The sequence below is a fragment of the Carcharhinus amblyrhynchos genome, chromosome 28 (assembly GCF_965287045.1).
Source record: "Carcharhinus amblyrhynchos chromosome 28, sCarAmb.v2.hapA, whole genome shotgun sequence".
Lineage (NCBI taxonomy): Eukaryota > Metazoa > Chordata > Chondrichthyes > Carcharhiniformes > Carcharhinidae > Carcharhinus > Carcharhinus amblyrhynchos.
In genome coordinates this window covers 19,920,500-19,939,639 of record NC_137351.1, presented here as the reverse complement: position 1 = coordinate 19,939,639, position 19,140 = coordinate 19,920,500, and the positions used below count along the sequence as shown (strand labels likewise).

General features: G+C 40.8%; 1 protein-coding gene across 3 annotated transcripts in view; it reads left to right on the top strand.

The window, feature by feature from the left end:
- Nucleotides 1–3,216: 3,216 nt before the first annotated feature.
- The window catches only part of rnf111 (ring finger protein 111), a 123,353-nt gene continuing 107,429 nt past the window's right edge, over nucleotides 3,217–19,140 (top strand). For 2 of the 3 annotated variants that reach the window (XM_080214150.1, XM_080214148.1), the window contains exon 1: nucleotides 3,217–3,384. The gene's annotated coding sequence lies outside the window, so the exon portion shown is untranslated. Of the gene's footprint in view, nucleotides 3,385–4,345; nucleotides 4,512–19,140 lie in introns of those variants that run through there. The other variant, XM_080214149.1, reaches the window with a different exon arrangement.

The window sequence follows — 19,140 nt, the reverse complement described above, 5'->3', positions numbered from 1 at the left end:
TTCTGAATACCTTGATCGAACCTGCCCTTACCACCCTCTCAAGTAGTTAATTCCTTGATTTGCTTTATTATTGTCATGTATATAAACATACAGTGTATTGTTTCTTGTGTGTAATGCAGACAAAAAGTACCATTCATAAAGAAGGCAATGAGGGAGTGCAGAATGTAGTGTTAGAGTCATAGCTAGGGTATAGAGAAAGATCAACTTAATGAAAGGTAAATCCATTCAAAAGTTTGACAGCAACAGGGAAGAAGCTGTTTTTGTGTCGGTTGTTGCAATGACCTCAGACTTCTGTATCTTTTACCCAAAGGAAGAAAGTGGAAAAGAGAATGTCCAGAGTGTGTGGGGTCCTTAATTATGCTGGCTGCTTTGCTGAAGCAACATGTAGACAGAGTCAATGGATGGGAGGCTGGTTTGTGTGACGGATTGGGCTACATTCATGACCTTTTGTAGTTCCTTGCAGTCTTGGGCAGAGCAGGAGCCATTCCAAGCTGTGATACAAACAGAATGTTTTCTATGCAGCATCTGTAAAAGTTGGTGAGAGTCGTAGCTGACATGCCAAATTTCCTTAGCCTTCTGAGAAAGTAGAGGCGTTGGTGGGCTTTCTTAAGTATAGTGGCGGCATGGGGAGACCAGGATAGTTTTTTGGTGACACTTAAAAACTTAGAGCTCTCAACCCAGATTCCATTCCAGACTGCAACCACCTTCTGGATGAAAATTTCTCCTTGCATCACTTCTTTTATCAACTGTTTTGAATCTGTTCCCTCTCGTTCCTGATGCACTTGAGTGGGAATAGCTTCTCAGTATTTACTCTGTTCATATCCCTCGGGATCTTGAATAAGAACAGAAGAAATAGGAGCAGGAGTAGGCCTTCGAGCCTGCCCCGCCATTCAATAAGATCATGGCTGATCTGAAGTGGATCAGTCCCACTTTGTCACTTTCTCTCCCCATAACCCTTAATTCCCTTGTCTATCAAAAACCTATCTACCCGTGAATTAAATATATTTAGCGAGGTAGCCTCCACTACTTCAATGGGCAGAGAATTCCAGAGATTCACCACCAAGTTCCTCCTCAACTCCAATCTAAACTGATCCCCCCTCCCCCCAAGGCTGTGCCCTCCAGTCCTGCTATCCTTTCGAAGCGGGAAGAATCTCTCTACCCTATCCATCCCCTTCATTATCTTATACGTCTCTATAAGATCCCCCCTCATCCTTCTAAACTCCAACGAGTACAGACGTGGTCTATTTAGTCTCTCTTCATAGTCCAACCCCCTCATCTCCGGTATCAGCCTAGTGAACCTCCTCTGCACTCCCTCCAAGACCAAAATATCCTTGCGCAAGTGCGGCAACCAAAACTGCACACAGTACTCCAGCTGCAGCCTCACCAGTGCCCTGTACAGTTGCAGCAAGACCTCCCTGCTTTTATATTCTATCCCCCTTGCTATAAAGGCCAACATTCCATTCGCCTTCTTGATCACCTGCTGCACCTGCAGACTGGGTTTTTGTGACTTGTGCACAAGGACCCCCAGGTCCCTCTGCACCGTAGCATGCTGCAGCTTTTCACCTTTTAAATAATAATCCCTCCTACTATTATTTCTGCCGAAGTGGATAACTTTACACTTGCATTCATCAAGTCTCCTCTAAGTCTTTTCTTTTGAAGCAAAACAGTCCCAAATTCCACTGTCTATCCTTATAGCTGGTTTTGTATTCCCTAGAATCATTTTCGTGAATTTCCAATGCCTTTGCATCCTTCTTTTGAGTATGGCACCTAAAACTGGGCACAGTACTCCTGGTGAGATAAAGGCAAAATACTGTGGCTGCTGGAAAATCTCAGCAGGTCTGACAGCATCTGTGGAGGTAGAGCCAACAGTTTGTCAGAATGACCTTTTGTCAGAGTGCCAGATGAGACCAAGTAGCGTCTTACACAAATTCAACATGGCTACCTTATTCTTGTATTCAATGTCCCTAAGTTACTATATGCTCTTATTAACTGCTCTCAACATGTTGTGCCATTTTCAATCACTTATGTGCATATATACTGAGGTCCCTTTGTTCCTGCACCTTTGAGTTCCTACCTTTAATTTATACTGTTCCGTGATCTTATTGTCAACACGAAGCAACATATACCTAAATACATATCTGATACCCCTTTATGTGTCTCAAAGTTTATATTGTGCACGTCAGTAATCTTATGCACTTTGGTGTATTTTTAACTATAACTGAATATTATTCTATTTAGCACACCTTTACAGTGACACAGTGCTTAGCACCGCTGCGTCGACACCAGACACCTGACTTTGATTCCTGGCTTGGGTCACTGTCTGTGCAGTGTATGCACATTCTCCCCGTGTCTGTGTGGGTTTCCTTTGGATGCTCTGGTTTCCTGCCACAGCCCAAAAGATGTGCTCATTAAATGCATTGGCCAAACTAAATTCTCCCATCACGTAACTGAATAGGTAAAGGTAAACTTTATTTATTACTCACAAGTAGGTTTACGTTCATACTGTACTAACTGAAAAACCCCTAATTGCCAAACTCCGGCACCTGTTCGGGTTCAGAGGGAGAATTTAGCATGACCAACACACCTAAGCAGCAGGTCTTTCGGACTGTGGGAGGAAACTGGAGTACGTGGAGGAAACCCACGCAGACACGGGGATAATGTGCAGACTCCACGCAGACAGTGACCCAAGCTGGGAATCGAACCCAGGTTCCTGGAGCTGTGGGGCAGCAGTGCTGGAGTGTGGCGACTAGGAAATTTTCACAGTAACTTCATTGCAGTGTTAGTGTAAGCCTACTTGGGATACTAATAAATGAACTTTTAAAAGACATTGTCGGTGCAGACTGAAGAGGCGCCATGTAAAAAGGTTGTTGTTATATGAATGCTGGGACAATTACGCATGCGCGGTGATTTTCACATTTTAAAGCCGTTTTGGGGAAAGGAAAGCCGCACAGGGGATAGAAAAGCATCTCGAACGGGGCACGATGATTCTGTTTAATGGACTGAAACTGAGAGAGTGATGGATAAAATGTAGATTCGGAGATGTAGCTGCTCGGTGTTATATACTGCGAACAAAGCCGGCGTCGTAAAACGAAAGGCGTCGTAAAATGAAAAGCGCCGTAAAGTGAATGCAGACTGTGTGGGAAAAAGTCGGAAAGCAGGTAGCGGGGCTGCGTCGTAAAGGACGCCGGAAAGCAGGTGCGGAGCCTGCGTCGCAAAGGCGGAGCTGCCCCGTCCCGATGCATTGAGCAAAAGCCCGGGCCGAGCAGCGAAGCTTCGTCGTTCGGGGGCTTCTGTAAACAAGAGACTGAACCTCTCAAAAGAAATGTCGGAATAAGGCCCGGTGAAAATAATGCGCGGCGGTCAGCACCTTACACTGAAGCTTGGGTAAGCTTCCACTACAGCCTGTTGGCCCCTTTATTTTTTTTCTGTGTGTTTGGGGCTGGGGGGGGACAATTTTAATCTTGTTTTATTTTAACCCCCTCCCTTCCCGGCCGGTTAGAAAGATAAAGTCTGGGCCTGGTCAGCGTATTTTCCAGCTGCTGGCGTTAATATAACCCCTTTTCCCTTTTCCTTCCTCAAACACACAAACTCCCCCGCACAATTTTCTCCTTGGGGGTGGGGGGTAGAAGTTTGAATTCCCACTGCAACCTTTTGATCTTTTTTTGTAGGGAAAATAATTGTAAGCGGGTTTCAGTATCTGGATGGTGGTTACCAGGGAGCTTATGTAGGATTCTCAGTCGCAATTGAATTGTCTGTGTTGATTGATTGAGGACTCTGCAGTGTACTTTATGGAGGAGCAGAAAAGGTTGGGAGGGGGTTGGATTCCGTCTGTCTTTTCTACGCTTTGCAATTTTTAACATTCAACTTTAGCCAGGTTGTATGCAGCCTGGAGGATGAAGGACACCAGTTTAGATTTGGTGCTGCAGCAGATTATTCTAGAGCATGCTTCAAAATGGTCTTGTCAAGGCTGGGAAATTTAACATTTTCTGATTCTCTTTGTCACTGCTTAGAGAATTTTCATCATGTAATTTATAGTTTGAAATGATAGTGTGAACATTTTTAAATTATATAATTTGAAAATAAACTTTTAGGATTTAGACTTTGGAGTTGAGCAGAAAAGAAACTATAAAAGAATGAATGTCCAACACCCAGTTAAAATTCTTGACAGTATAATGTGGTTAATGTTTACAAGTTTAATTTGTAATAACCAATAATTTGACTAAAGTGAGATTTGTCAACTTTGACTTGTAAGATGGAAAATGAAAATGTGTATAATTAGCAATCAGTTTATGCTCTTTGTACACATTTTAACACAAACATTATCTCTTAGCATCACTTCTGAAGCTCTCGCTTATTCTGGGATGCCACCTCGTGAGCCTGCACCCAAGTAGTCATTATTCATGTATGAAACTGGGACAGTGGCTGTCAGCTGAGAACTCCGCCATTTGGGGGAAGAGGGAAGGTGATCGCAGCCCAAGGCGATTCATGAACTGCTTCAGTGTTCAAGTACTGTAAGCATCGTTTCCAGCAGAATATAAGACTGATTTTCTTTTTTAAAAATCCAGTTGTTTTAGCCCAAAGTTGGAATTCTCTTTGCCTTTTTGGTATGCTTATCTGTGGCCTTCAGATAAGCAATCTGCTTTGGGGATTGCTGTAACAAATCTTTACAGAATCATGCATTTTTGTCTCTCGTTCAACCAAATAATTTTATGAAGTAGGATTGCTTCTGATGTGGTTGCAGCAGCAGTGTGGTATTTTTTCATAGTCAAATGGTTGCTTGAAGGCAAATTGAGATCCCATTTTTATTTCAGTTGTTAAAAAAAATCCATCTTCCATTATTGTTTTAACATCAACTTGCATTTGTAGGGTGCTTGAATGTTTTAAAAAGTCCCAAAGCACCTCAGTGGCGTAACAAAATAAAACTTTGAACATTGCAAAGCAATTTCTGATATGAATGTATGCTCAATTTTTTTTCTATAGTCTGTCCATTGCTAGATGTTTATGAAATTCCTGAACAAGAACAGGAAATAATTAGAATTTGTTTAAATTTCTATCAGCATAGAGAAAAATTAGGTTCAGCATCATTTAGCTTTTTCATTACAGCTGCATTTGATCTGAGGTCAAAGTTTTGGGAGAAGTCTATCCTTCACTTGCTGTCAGACATGCTGCATTTGCAGCATTTCCTGCTTTCATTTGCTTTGCAGTTGTTTTTTTAAGCATGGGTTTAATCAAGTTGCTCCTGAAAATGCAAATTCAGTTTTGCCTTATCAATTCTACCCCACTGTAAATTAATTTGAGTCAAATTAACTAATTGTTGTCTTGTCACTCCTCTGTGAAAGAGGATTTGTGGTGGAAAGCTTCAGTGCCTCAAAGGGGAAACGAACCGAGTACATGAGGGAAAAGGAATAGAAATATGCAGATAGAGTTAAACAAATTGGGTGAGAGGAAGCTCTTGTACACCTTTAACATCCATATGGGCTAGTTGGGCTGTTCCTGCGCTGTAAATTCTCTGTAATTCGTAGAATTTTGACTTGCATGATCATAGATTCAGATTCTGGCAGGCAGTCGGTCCATTGCTGGCTCGTCAGACCCAACTGGATTGAGAACAACAGTTGGTGTTAGTTCTCCATTTTCAGACTTGATTATTTGCATACATGTGAATGTGTGTTTTTGTTCAGAGCCTTACATATGAGGGATCCTGAATGTGTACCTAATGATGCAGTAAAAATTGCTCCCTAAAGCATGGGGAGGAATGAGTCAGAGCAGCAGCCACTATCAGCCTGTAAGTGTCAATTCTCCATTAGCACAATGGCATCAAATCTTCTTTATGTGACTGCATTTTATTACTGGTTTGAATAATCAATTAATCTGTCTGAGAAGAGGTTGAAGAATCAACTCTGGTAAATTAATATTTGTGTGAGAGCAGTGACCAAAATAATACAGTCAGTGATATAGTATTTTGTTATTGCAGGACTGTTCCCTCAAAAGCTAATGTTGTTGGGATCTATCAGACTTAAAAGTCACTCGTTGAATGGTGATGGGTCTACAACTCAGTGCTTACAGGATGGAACTGTTCTGTGCATTTTGAGTGCATTCTGCTTCTTGTCCCTCAGTTGATGGATAAGAAAACATTGGGGCAAAGAAAAGAACTTCATTATAATGGGATATGAAGTTATGGGGAGATATAGCAAATGAATATTTACACAGTCCATCTTTCCCTTTGGTTTGTGCAGTGCCTGCTGACTGCAAGCTCTCAAGCATATCCTTCGAAAGTTTAAAAAGGCAAAGAGGTTTGCTGCTGCTTTTCTGGCCTTGAATCAGCCTATTCTGATGGCCATGAGTTGCTTTGTTTGTTTGTTTCACATTGGAAGTCAGAGTACCATAACAATGTGTAGCAAAAGCTAAATACTGCAGATGCTGGACATGTGAAATCAAAACAAAATGCTGAAAGTACTCAGCAGGCCTGGCAGCATGTGGGGAAAGAAGAAATTGTTTTGAATCTGGATGGTTCTACAGAGCTGAGGAGGGGGAGAAATCATCACCTTCCTCCTCCACTTTAATTCTAAAGAAGAGACTTTGGTTCGCTCCATTGATGCTGCCAGGCCTGCTGAATCTTTCCAGCATTTTTTTTGTTTTTATGCCGGAGCAATGTGATGAACTTGCTTTATTGGAAAGAAAGGATATGTAAAAGTTTGTAATCGTGCTCCAAATAGTAATGCGATTAGAGTAATGTTGCAGAGCATGCATCTTTAGAACTGCACGCATTAAGGAAAAGTTATGAAACCATGAAAATCTTCCACTTGAATAGGAATATTCATGCAATTTTCAAAAGGCTTAAAAACAAAGTATTTGAATAGATGGAAACAATTATTACGAATTCTGTACCTACTATTTTCTGGGTCTTTTAAGGGAAAGTGGAGCAGGAGGGAGAAAAAAACATGTATTCCAACAAATGTACAACATTGATCTTAATTTTGAGGATGATGCTGGATTTTGTGTTTTATTTTTCAAGTTTTTTATTTAGAAATCTTTGATAATTTCTCCATAATGATTGTTAGGCAACTTCCTCATTAGTCAGTCCTGCCTTGTATTTTTCTCCTTGTTTTGCTCTAATGATTCATCTGTCATGTTACAAAAAGCATTTCTTCTCGTTCACATCCTGCCAAAATAATTCCACCCAATCTTATTCCAGCCAGAAAAGAGACTTTGGCTGTGACGGAATCCTGACCACCCCATTCTACGTAACAACTACTTGTGTTTCAGCGGTAGCTTTTTAAAGTACAAATGTGTGCTGAGGTACATTACAGAAAGAAAAATATGTTTTAAAATAATTTTGACGTAAGTAATTATGTACTTAGTCTAACTTTCACTTCCCACCACATTAGCATGCAGTCTGGCACATTTTGCTTACTCTGTGAATATCTTGAATTTGGGTTTGTTTTCCCCTTACTCTCATCTCCCTTGCCCTCCAGTACCTCAAAGCCCACCTGAGAGTGAACACTCTTGAGCCAAATAAAGGCACTGCAGTTCCTACACTATGGACCTCATGAGACTTTGCTTGATATATTTTCATTCTTCCATATAAGTTGTCCTCCTCCCATTATCATGCTCTTCACTCTTGACCTCATGCTTTCAGCTGTTAAAGACCAAGTGGGAAATGGTTTACAAGCTGTAAAGGGTAATGTAAATTTGTACAAGCAGACCTATTTTAAAATGGAATCACAACATAATAATATGTAATACAAAAATAAGCTTCAGATTTGGGAGCCAAATATTAGTCAAGTGAACACAGTTTTACAGGTAACATATTGTTCAGCCAGAAATGCTGAGTGAATGACCCACCTCACTCTCCTCTGAAAGTTCCCAGCATCACACATGCCAGTCTTCAGCCAACTTGTTTACTCCACATGATATCAAGGAACAGCTGAAGGCCCTGGATATTGAAGGGCCTTGACAAAATTCTGTAATTAGTGCTGAAGCCATGCCCCAGAACTAGATGTACCCCTAGTGTTCTCGTACAGCTACAACACTGGCATCCACCCAGCAATGTGGAGTCATATCTGGCACAAAGGAAGAAGGTTGTGATTCTTGGAGGACAATCATCTCAGTTCCAAGACATTACAGCGAGAGTTCCTCAGGAAAGTGTCCTAGGTCGGAACATCAGCAATTTCTTCAACCTTCCATCCATCCTAAGGTCAGAAGTGGCAATGGTTGCTGATGATGTTCGACACTATTTGCAACTCTCACTGGGGCAAACAAACTTGCATCGTGGCTCTAAGTCTGTCCGCCATCTACAGGACATGAGTCAGGAGTGTGATGGAATGCTCTACACATACCTGGATGAGTGCAGCTCTAACAACAGTTACGAAGCTAGACAGCATCCACGACAAAGCAGCCTGCTTGATTGGCACTCATCCGCAAATATTCACTCCCTTGCCACTGATGCAAAGTGTCAGCAGTGTGTATCATTTACAAGATGCACTGCAGTAACTCACCGTAGCGCCTTAGCTCCTTTCAAAGCCCACCTGCTACAATATAGAAGGATAAGGGCAGCAGGTACATGGGACTATCACCACCTGGAAGTTCCCTTCCAAGCCACCCATCATCCTGACTTGGAAACACATTGCTGTCCCTTAAGTGTCGCTGGTTCAAAGTCCTGGAACTCCCTCTCTAACAGCACCGTGGGTGTACCTACACCAAATGGACTGCAGTAACTCATGAAGGCAGCGCACTACCATTTTCTCAAGGGTGGTTTGGCTGGGCCTTGCCAGCAATTCACTGATCCCATGAATGGATTAAAAAAAAGTTAATATTCTTGCCCTTATGCAACACCATAAGAAATCTATTATTATTATATATTGCATTACTTCCTTTCCTTTTGGTAATGTGTATTTACCTTGGAACCTGTCATATCTTTTTGTTTTTTATTCTTTCATGGGAAATGAGTACTGCTGGCAAGGTTTAAATTTAGTGCTATACCTAATTATCCTTGGAAAGATCGTGGTGAGCCACCACCTTGAACTGCTGGAGCCCATCTGGTGCAGTTGCACACACTGTTGTTTGGAAAGGAGTGTGGTTCAAATCCAATCCGAATCAAATATCTGCAAGATGGTTCAGTAACAGTGGTCAACTTTGACCAATCCCAACAGCAAATTCCAGGAAAACTTGTCAGTTGAGCCCCATGCTTGGAAACCATTTACACACAAGTCATTTCTTCCAAATGAATCATGGGATTAATTTGGCAGTTATTAACAAACCGATGTGATTGCAGGGCCCAAAGAGCAGCCCTTTCTCTGTAGCCATATCAAATTATGACAACTGCATTCATTTTTTTTCCATACAGTAATATGTGGACTTGTGATACAGTGATGGCATTCCTAACTCTGGGCCAGAAGCATTGGGTTCAAGTTCGAGGCTAGGACTTGTTGAGAGAAGCATTCATGACACAGTTCAACAGACTGATCAGCTTGAGAATCCTTCCATCACCTCCCCACCATTCCCTAAAGGGAAAAAAATGTGTTAAGATAAGCTTAAAAAGTATAGTAATATGTCAAGGGTAGCCAAACTGTGACAAGCAGCTTTTTGACACATATTCCTTGTGCTGTGAAACAGGTTGAATTGTGGGACAGTAAACAGCCAAGTGCAGCCTTGGCCACAAACAGCTTCACAAAGGGAGGTGAAGGGAGGAGGAGGGTTCAGATGAACAATTCGTTCCAGCACCGCTGCATGATTTCTTTCATGGTTTCCTGCCAGTTCTGTGTAGGGCCTTGTGACCCTCCGCCATTTTCTCTAGCTCCCGAACCCATCCTCTCACTCCTGACTCTCCAACTTGCAGCCTTTGGAAAATGGGAAACAGTTTAATACAGAATAGGAATGTGCAAATTGACTGGTTTGGGATACAGGCACTCCAATTCAAATTTGTTGTCCGATCGATGGTTACAATAATCAAATTTTTTTTCATATCCCCCGACTGATTTTTCACATTGGAAAAACAAGGCTGTCAAAATCAGTTAAGCATGCGCTAGCTCTGATGTGTGTCAGTGAAGCAGTTTTGTTTTTGCCTCGGTCACAATGGTACGTAGAGGCTGACTGAATGAATAGAGAGGAAAAAGCTGAAAGTTTCCTCACAGAAGTGTGTGCAACGGTAATAAAAATGTGTTTGTAAAGGTTGCTTGTGTCTTGCAGTTCTCAAATTTCTGAAGGTTATTGTTTGCTGCTGTAGGATCCTGATAGTTATGCCACCCCTGTAATATGAGATTATAAAAATTTATATTCTGTATTCTCTCAATTCTTGTGCAGTGGCCCAGGCATGAATAGTGTAGATTGACCTCTCAGAAGAATGAGCATCATTTAATATTAAATTTGTAAATTTTCAGGCATGACCATATTTGGAGAAATATGCAATTTTAGGTTGGTTCCTTTGATAACGGACTTAGAAGATTGATGAAGCCACCGCAAAGGTATACAATTGTCAGTGCAAATCATCCTCTTATTACGGAAATTGATGTGAATGAGAATTATCTTGCACAAAACCTAGGCAGCGTCATGACAGTAAATAAAGACTCGGTATCCCTATATGTAATTAATTGCAAATAACTGTTAAGTTTATAGTTTGTTTATTAGTGTCACAAGTAGGCTTACGTTAACACTGCAATGTAGGTACTGTGAAAATCCCCTAGTTGCTACATTCTGGTGCCTGTTCAGGTACGCTGAGGGAGAATTTAGCGTGGCCAGTGCACCTAACCAGCATGTCTTTCAAACTTTGGGAGGAAACCCACACAGACACGGAGAATGTGCAGATGCCACACAGATAGTGACCTAAGCTGGGAATCAAACGCAAGTGCTAACCACTGTGCCACCGTGCCACTCACTAGCTATTCTACTATTTCACACACACTTCTGCCATTTCACAAGATCATTTTTGAAGCTAACTTTTCTGTTCTGAACAAATATATATGGCAGTTCAATAGTTTCTCATACAGAAGTGAAGTAGAAGCCTCAAATGTCACTATCTGGGCAAAGTAAGCCAAAAATGTCTGAAAGGTAAAGTAGTATCTTTTGTTCCAAACTCGATGAATTTCTGAAAATGTGCAATAATTTAAGATCCACAACCCAACAACTGCTTATGAGCGTTGTCCAAGCATGATCCATGGGCTTTGCATTGCCCATGAGCCTGAAAAATCCACTTCAAACTCAGGCAGCGAAGTATCCATTTGAGCTCATGTTTCTGTTGGTTTATCCTATTATTATTTTCATTGGGTAGTTCTTGAATTCTAAGCTGGCACAAAGACCTACAAACAACTTGCAGAAAATGTTGGAAAACCTCAGCTGGTCTGACAGCATCCATGGAGGGAGAATAGAGCTAACATTTTGAATCTGGATGACTCTTCATCAGAGCTAAGAGCACAGTAGCTCTGAAAGGTCATCCAGATTTAAAATATTGGCTCTATTCTCTCCGCACAAATGCTGTCAGACTGGCTGAGATTTTCTAGCATTTTCCACTTTTGTTTCAGATTCCAGCATCCGCAGTATTTTGCTTTTATTTTTATAAACAATAAAAATGTACATGCAAATTATGTGAGCAGTGATTTCACTAGGCCCCATGGTGTGCTGTAATTGACTAGAAATACTAAAGGCCTGAATATAGGTTAAAGGACAGTAGTGTAGCAACAATATGTAATGGACAAATCATTAATAACTGATGTGTAAAACTAATGGCTAAAACAATTTACATGAACTTCTGTTACATAACAGAAGTTGTTCTGAATTGAACTATTAATAAATGTGAACACCCATGAGTATTCAATTGGTTTTGCTACAATACTGAATTGCACAAAGTGCAACGACATTCAAAGTAATACAGTCTGGATTTAAAAGTATAGACATGCTGTAGACAGCAAATTTTAACCCTCTTTGCCTTAAACTTTAAACATGTAAGTAAAACACCTTTTTTTTCTCTTGCCCATGTGTGTGGGTGGTTCAGCTGTCACTGCATTCTGAAAAGGAAGTCCCAAGCTACTTCAGGAAGATGATTCATTGCTGAGTTTAAATACATCAGAGCATGAGCTTTAATACATCAGAGCATGAGCTTTAATAAATCTCAAGTTTGTCCAGAACTTGAATATTGCCCCCAATTTGGGGACACTGTTCTACCACTCGACAGGATATGAAAAATGTCAGTATTGTGTCTGCCTGCTTCAATGCACTACTACTTTAAACTTTTTTCTTGTTGCAACTTTCCAGTTACAAATGCACTAGTCCAAATTCTGAATCAACAGCCTTGTATATTTTCCGAGCACCCTAACAATTCAGTTCTTTGCTTCACTTGGTTTAATTCTTTTTAAGAATCTGCAGGCATATGTAATGCAATATGATTGAAAACCATAAAATAGATTACTTATAAGCTTATCTATGAATAGATAACAAATAGTTCAGAGCAAAGTACTTTAGAACTAAGTGAGCTTGTAGTTGTGCACACTTTTTATTGTTATGTTTCAATGCAAATTCAGTGCCGTTGAATCTGAACATTAATTCCACAGAAGAAAATCAAAATAACTTAACATATGAAACTTTAATGCCGCATTTCACCTGCACCTGTTTAGCTAAAATAGCATGCTGGAACGACACAGCTAAGGCAGCAACTGAAAGAGAAAAACAGTTAGCATTTTCAGTCTGACCTTTCACCAAACATTTGTGTTTCTCTTCACAAATGCCCCCTGACCTGCTGAGTGTTTCCAGCATTTCTGTTTTTGTTTCAGATTTCCAGTGTCTGCAATATCTTGCATTTTCTGACTATTTGTGGACCAAAAATGGTCTTTTTCGTGGATGTGCAAGTTTGAAAAACTCCTGCGAAACTCAAGTGTTGACTTGGGTAATGTATTTTAGCAACCCTGTCATGTGGCTCAATCTGACTTAAATCTATTTTGTAAATTAGAAAAATTAGAAGATGACACTGAACATTTAGCCACTTAGTCTATCAGTTCTCACACATAAGTACCACCATGTATTGAGTAATGTTAATGTATCTTCATTAATCAGATGTTGTTCTTGTCTTTTTAATGGATTAATTGCACCTTTTGAGAAAAAATTTTCTTTGCAAATTAGAAATACAGGAAAAAGCATATAATCTTAGGCAACATTTCTCACATACAGCCTTTCCTTAATTTTTTGTGTGTCTTTCATTCTTTAAGTTAGCCTCGAACTTTTCCTTTCTCTGTTGATAACTATAAAATACTCAGTCCCGTATGGTTATTTTTGTGTGCTGATTTTTTTTTTACATTCAGACTAATGTGGTGCCCTTTGGCCAGATAAATTTAAATGGTTTTGAAATTTTGAAGAGGAAAATTGAACTTCAAAGATGTAATAATGCTTCAGTGTGTTGATTCAATTTTTGTATTTGTCTTGATTTTATTACCTTTTTAGGAGAGAGGATGTTGTCATAACCCTTTGACCGAAACCTAAGTGGGAGAAAGACGGTTTAAATTGTTAGCATAGGTTGGAGTGAATGTTGAGATGAGCGGTTTCACCATTGAAAGAGGCAGCATAACACCAGAGTTAGATACAATCTGACCGTTAAAGATGGTAGCACTGATCCCTCAAACGTTTTATGCCACTTCTACTTGAAACTTCACCATATGTAAAGCTAGGTTGGACTTCAGTGCTTAATGGGACTGTTAAAGTCTTTTTTAATGTTTCAAAACAGTGGATGCTCCTGCTTGGTCATCAAAGCCTGTGCTTGCCTCTGTGCACCAAGCTCTCGTGGAAGGCAGTGAGTCATAGGATGCTTCACAACTTGAAAGTTGATATCTGCACTTTGTGCTTAGCGGCCTACCTCTTACTGTGTTTATAGCCACAACCTGCATTTCGAAATTCAGACTGTTTTTCAGAAGTCTGCACCACATGGGTGAAAATGATCAAATCAACAACAGTAAATGCGGTGGCACAGAAGCACATTGTTGAAGAAGAAACTAAGAATTGAACTAGATTCTATGAATTGATAAAATCTGAAGTAATTACTACAATATAAAGGTACTGATTCTGTACTTTCATTTGATAACGCCCTTGTGAAATCTCTGGAGGATATCACATAGAAAGTTAATAAATGTGATATTCCAGAAGGCGAAAAGGTATTTAAGTCCTGAGAAACAAAGCTCCTTCGTTACATAATTAATGCCATGTTCGTGAATCTTTATTTCTGTTTTATATAACTTTTGTTTGTCACTTTGTTAAATAGCATCCAAGAACATTTCTTTATCTAGAAAAAGGTGGTAGCAGGTAACATTAAAAAAGGAAGGAGCATTAATACCTCAGAATTTGAGTGGTGGTGACAAGGGTCCTAAGCAAATGGCAGCGTGTAGTGGCTAGGGTGTAGGATTTGGAGGTTAACTCGGAGTGAAACAGAACACAGCAGCTGGACACTGTTGGGCTCAACATGAATGAACTATCAAGCAGAGAAATGGAACTTGGGACTTTGGGATAAGATTTTGGCAGGAACCAACAGGATGTCTTTGTTCTCGCTGATGTTGAATTGAAGGAAGCAACTGCTGATGTTGACTGAACATTCAGAAAACAGTGGTGGGTTGAGTGTGGCAGAGACGTTGAATTCAATGATGTCTCAGTGCATGCTGAGGCTGAACACGTATCTGTGAATTATGTCACTGAAGTCAGCATGTAGATAAGAAAAATGATGGGTCAAGGATAGGACTACTTTCTTTGCCCATTACTGAACAATTACAGGATGTGTACTGGTTGTGTTGGGGCAAGTTAGAGAACCTAATCATCTCACATTGACAGTCAACTAACTACATTATTATCACTGAATCCATAGCCTGCAGGTTACAATTGACCAGAAACTCAATTAAACCAGCTATATAAATGCTGTGTCTACAAGGACAGTTCAGAGGCTGAGAATTGTGCGGCGAGTTACTTGCTTCATGACTCCCTAAAGCCTATCCACCATCTACAAGGCATAATTCAGGAGTGTGATGGAATACTTTTCATGCCTGGATGAATGCAGCTCCAACAACGCCCAAAGCTTGATGCCATCCAGAATGAAGCAGCCTCCTTGATTGGCACCTGATCAACCAACCTTAAACATTCACTGCATCACTGACACTGTGGCAGCACTGTGTGCCATTTAAAAGATGAATGGCAGCAGTGTGTACCATCTACAAAATGTATGGCAGTAGTTTGCAAGCCTCGCTTGAAAAGCACTTTTCAAACCCACGACCTCTATCATCAAGAAAGAGAAGGTGGTAATACCATTACCTACAAGTTCCCTTCAAGCCACAAACCATCCTGATTTTGGAAGTGTGTTACCATTCCTTCATTATCATTGGGCCAGCCCTGGAACTCAACAGCACTGTGGATGGATTGGACCACATCGGGTGAAGTGGTTCAAGAACATGTCTCACCGCCACCTTCTGAAGGGCAATTTGGGATAAGCAACAAATAGCGGCCTTGCCAGTGAAACACTCACCTTGTCATTTTTTTAAAATTTGAGAGTGACATGTTGCATAGCAAAGAGAATACTGAAGGATATTGTCAAATCAGTGTAATCAAGTCTGAAGTTGTAGAGTGCTTTGGTCTCGGTGCATTCCATTCTGGTCAAGGCATGTGGGAACCATCCAATCCCTGGACGTAGTACACAGAATCATCATGATGCTGATCCCAAGAGTCAGCGTGAGGCGATGAGAAAAATAATCATTGTCGGCCTTGAAACAAGTAAGCGAGTGGGATGTTATGGAGGTTGTGGACTAGAAAAGCTTCATCTTAAGCACTGTTCCAAATTTAAACCACAACTGCAGAAACATTGATATAAACTGCATTGATATAAAGGGAAGTTTAAGAACTAATATTGGCAAGCATTTCATGAATAGACCGTCATCTTTGCCAATGGTAGTGGATGTACAAAAAAGGGATATATGCCTGTCTTGCACATAACTCTAAGTTGTTTGTTAATTGCATAACTTGCTCCACCCACAAGCTATCTGATTGGAGACTGAAGCAAATAATAGAGTCATTTGAGTCTGTTCAGCTAAGCTAGTTCATAGATTCTGAATGCAGCAGATTTTAGTTCTTTAAGAATGAAATTAATGGTTATCATGCAAAAATTGGATAACAAGATCCTCTACTTTACCTCTATAGCTTTTAAACTTCTGACATGGACCCTGCTGCAAATAGTAATGTGTTGATGAGCAAAGAGTATTTGTTGCCCTGAATATAGTTAGACAATTAAAGGCAAGCCATGCAATCATAACAGTAAATGAATTTTATTAATATACAATGACAAAGTAACATGCTCATATGACAATAATTGCGCAATCAGAAGATGGTTACATATAACCTAGTCTGAAATCTAGCTCCAGTGGCAGATATTGGGAGACTTGGGGATCTTCTGAAATTATTTTGTGGACCCTGAAGATTCTTGCTTTGTCTTAACATTGTGTTTCATCTCGCTTAGAAGGGCGGGCCTGCTGCATCAGTGTAAGATTTTTCTGTTTCTTACTGTAAACATGGTTGACCCCTCGGAGTGAGATTGCCTTTTATACCAAATCAGTAGATTTGCTTTGTACATTCATGTCCATATGCAGCTGGTTTGAGACAGGCAAATTAATTTCATATAGGACCCTTGCAGACAGGAATTTGCATTCCATCAGTCCTTGCTGGATTTAACCAGAATTCTATTTTTGACGTTTTATTGACTGGTTTTAGACCTATACTTGGAACAGCAAAATAATACTGAGGGTGTTGAAAGAACAGAATTTCCAAACCTAGGAAACTGATAATAAAATTAACTATTGTCATTGATTATGTTTTGAAACTCTGTAGCTAAATATTTATTTTGCTGCTTTTCGGATCTGTAATTTTTGTGATTTTTATATATAGCTGGTTGTTAAAAATGAACTACAATGATTTTTAAGAGCATATTTTCATGTAATAAATTTTATAGTATCATAGAATCCCTACAGTGCAGGAGGCAGCCATTTTGGCCCATTGAACCTGCGCTGACAAGAATCACACTTGACTCCGATCCCCGTCACCCAGGTATTTGTCCTGTTAATTCCCCTGACACTAAAGGGCAATTGAGCATGGCCTATCATTGCACTGTGGGAGGAAATCAGTGCAGGCACAAGGAGAATCATAGAATCCCTACAGTGCGGAAGGATGTCATTCGGTGCATCGAGTCTGCACCAACCACAGTGCCACCCAGACCCTAATCCCATAACCCCACACATTTACCCTGCTAATCCCCCGACACTCTGATCAATTTAGCATGGCCAGTCAACCTAACCCGCACATCTTTGGACATTGGGAGGAAACCAGAGCACCCAAAGGAAACCCACGCAGGCACAGGGAGACTGTGCAAACTCCGCATAGCAGTTTCTAAAGATCAGAATTGAACCCGGGTCCCTGAAGCTGAGATACAGCAGTGCTAACCATTGTGCCACCATGCTGCCCTATAAAGTATATAAGGATCTTCTGCATCTCTGTGTCTCAAATAGCTTTGCAAGTAATGGAGTTGTTTTTGAGGGCAGCTGCTATTATTTTTAGGCAAACCTACTTGTCCATAGCAAGGTTCCTTCGATAGCAATGGAGTAAATAGCCAGTTTAAGATGCGGGTTGATGGGTTTTTGATAAGCAAGGGGATTAAGGGTTATGGGGAGAGGGCGGGAATGTGGAACTGAGCCACAACAAATCAGCCATGATCTTATTGAATGGCGGGGCAGGCTCGAAGGGCTAGATGGCCTACTCCTGCTCCTATTTCTTATTGATCTGTTTTGGTGGTGTTGATGGAAGGAATAACTGCTGGCCATCATAATACAAAGTCACCCAGTCTGTTTGTTTTTTGGAGACAGATATTGTATCAGTTTTACATAACACCCCCAGAAAGTACAAAACTACTGTTGATCTTGCATCTCAGCAGAAGGATGGTGCCTCCAACAATAACACTTGCTCAAATCCTGAAATAAAGTTTCTGACTGAGACAAAGACTGCAACACGAGGGAATATGGACTGCTTTGTGCTGGACAACCATATCGCTGGCAAATGTTTGTGGCTTGAGCAACTTGGCTCAGTGTTGCTGAGCTGGAGTCAGAGTTGTGGATGTTAATAAGCATCAGGGAAGGGGAGAGTTGCCTGGGCACAAAATGCCAGGAGGCATCCACACCCTTCAGACCTTGGTCAGTGGTCAGGACTAGGAGAGTCAGACTGAGTCAAGAAGGTATGGGAATCCAGCAGGTAGTTTTGGCCAACATGTTTAAGGTCCTTGCTACCGGTGTGGATCAGAAGAAAGAGTACTGTGTACATGAGGAAGCTCATCATGGTGGAGAATGCTATTTGGGGAGGGAGGGGAATGAGGCAGCAAAAAGGAGCATGGTAGTGTTAGTGTACTCTATCGCCAGGGGGATCAACACTCTCCTCTGTAGGATCCAGTTGTCATGGTTACTGTAGAAAGAAACAACATATGGAGAACTGGGAATGATGTTCGCTGAAAAGATTCTGAAGTGTTTTAAGATCCGAATTGAAACACAACATCAAAGGTAATCATCTCTGGATTGCTAGCTGAACCACGTGCCAACTGGCGTAGTGTCTTGCAGTCTAGAGAATTAAATGTATGGCTGAAACACTGGTGCAGGAAGAAGGGGTTTGGCACCACTATCCAGGAACAAGATAGGTATTCTGTTGGGAATGGGCTTCATTTAAACTGGGTTTGGCGGGGAGTGGGGAGTCAGAACTGAATGTTCAAGGTCCTCAAAAAAGAGTCTGAGCATAACAACTAAATCAAAAATTTCTGATGAAATGGTGTGACTGCTTGAGTACTGCACGGGACAATTTGTTCAATTTCGTTTAAAGAATCCTGTCCTTCTGCAAGGCGTGTGGATCTAGAGGTATTTATTTCCTAACATTTTTAAAGTTTTATTTATTAGTGTCATAAGTACTAATGCTGCAGTGAAGTTACTGTGAAAATCCCTGAGTCACCACACTCCAGCACTTGTTCAGATACTCCTGAGGGAGAATTTAGCATAGCCAGTGCACCTAACCAGTACATCTTTTGGACTGTGGGAGGAGACTGGAGCACCCAGAGCAAACCCATGCAGACATGGGGAAAATGTGCAGACTCCGCACAGACAGTGACCC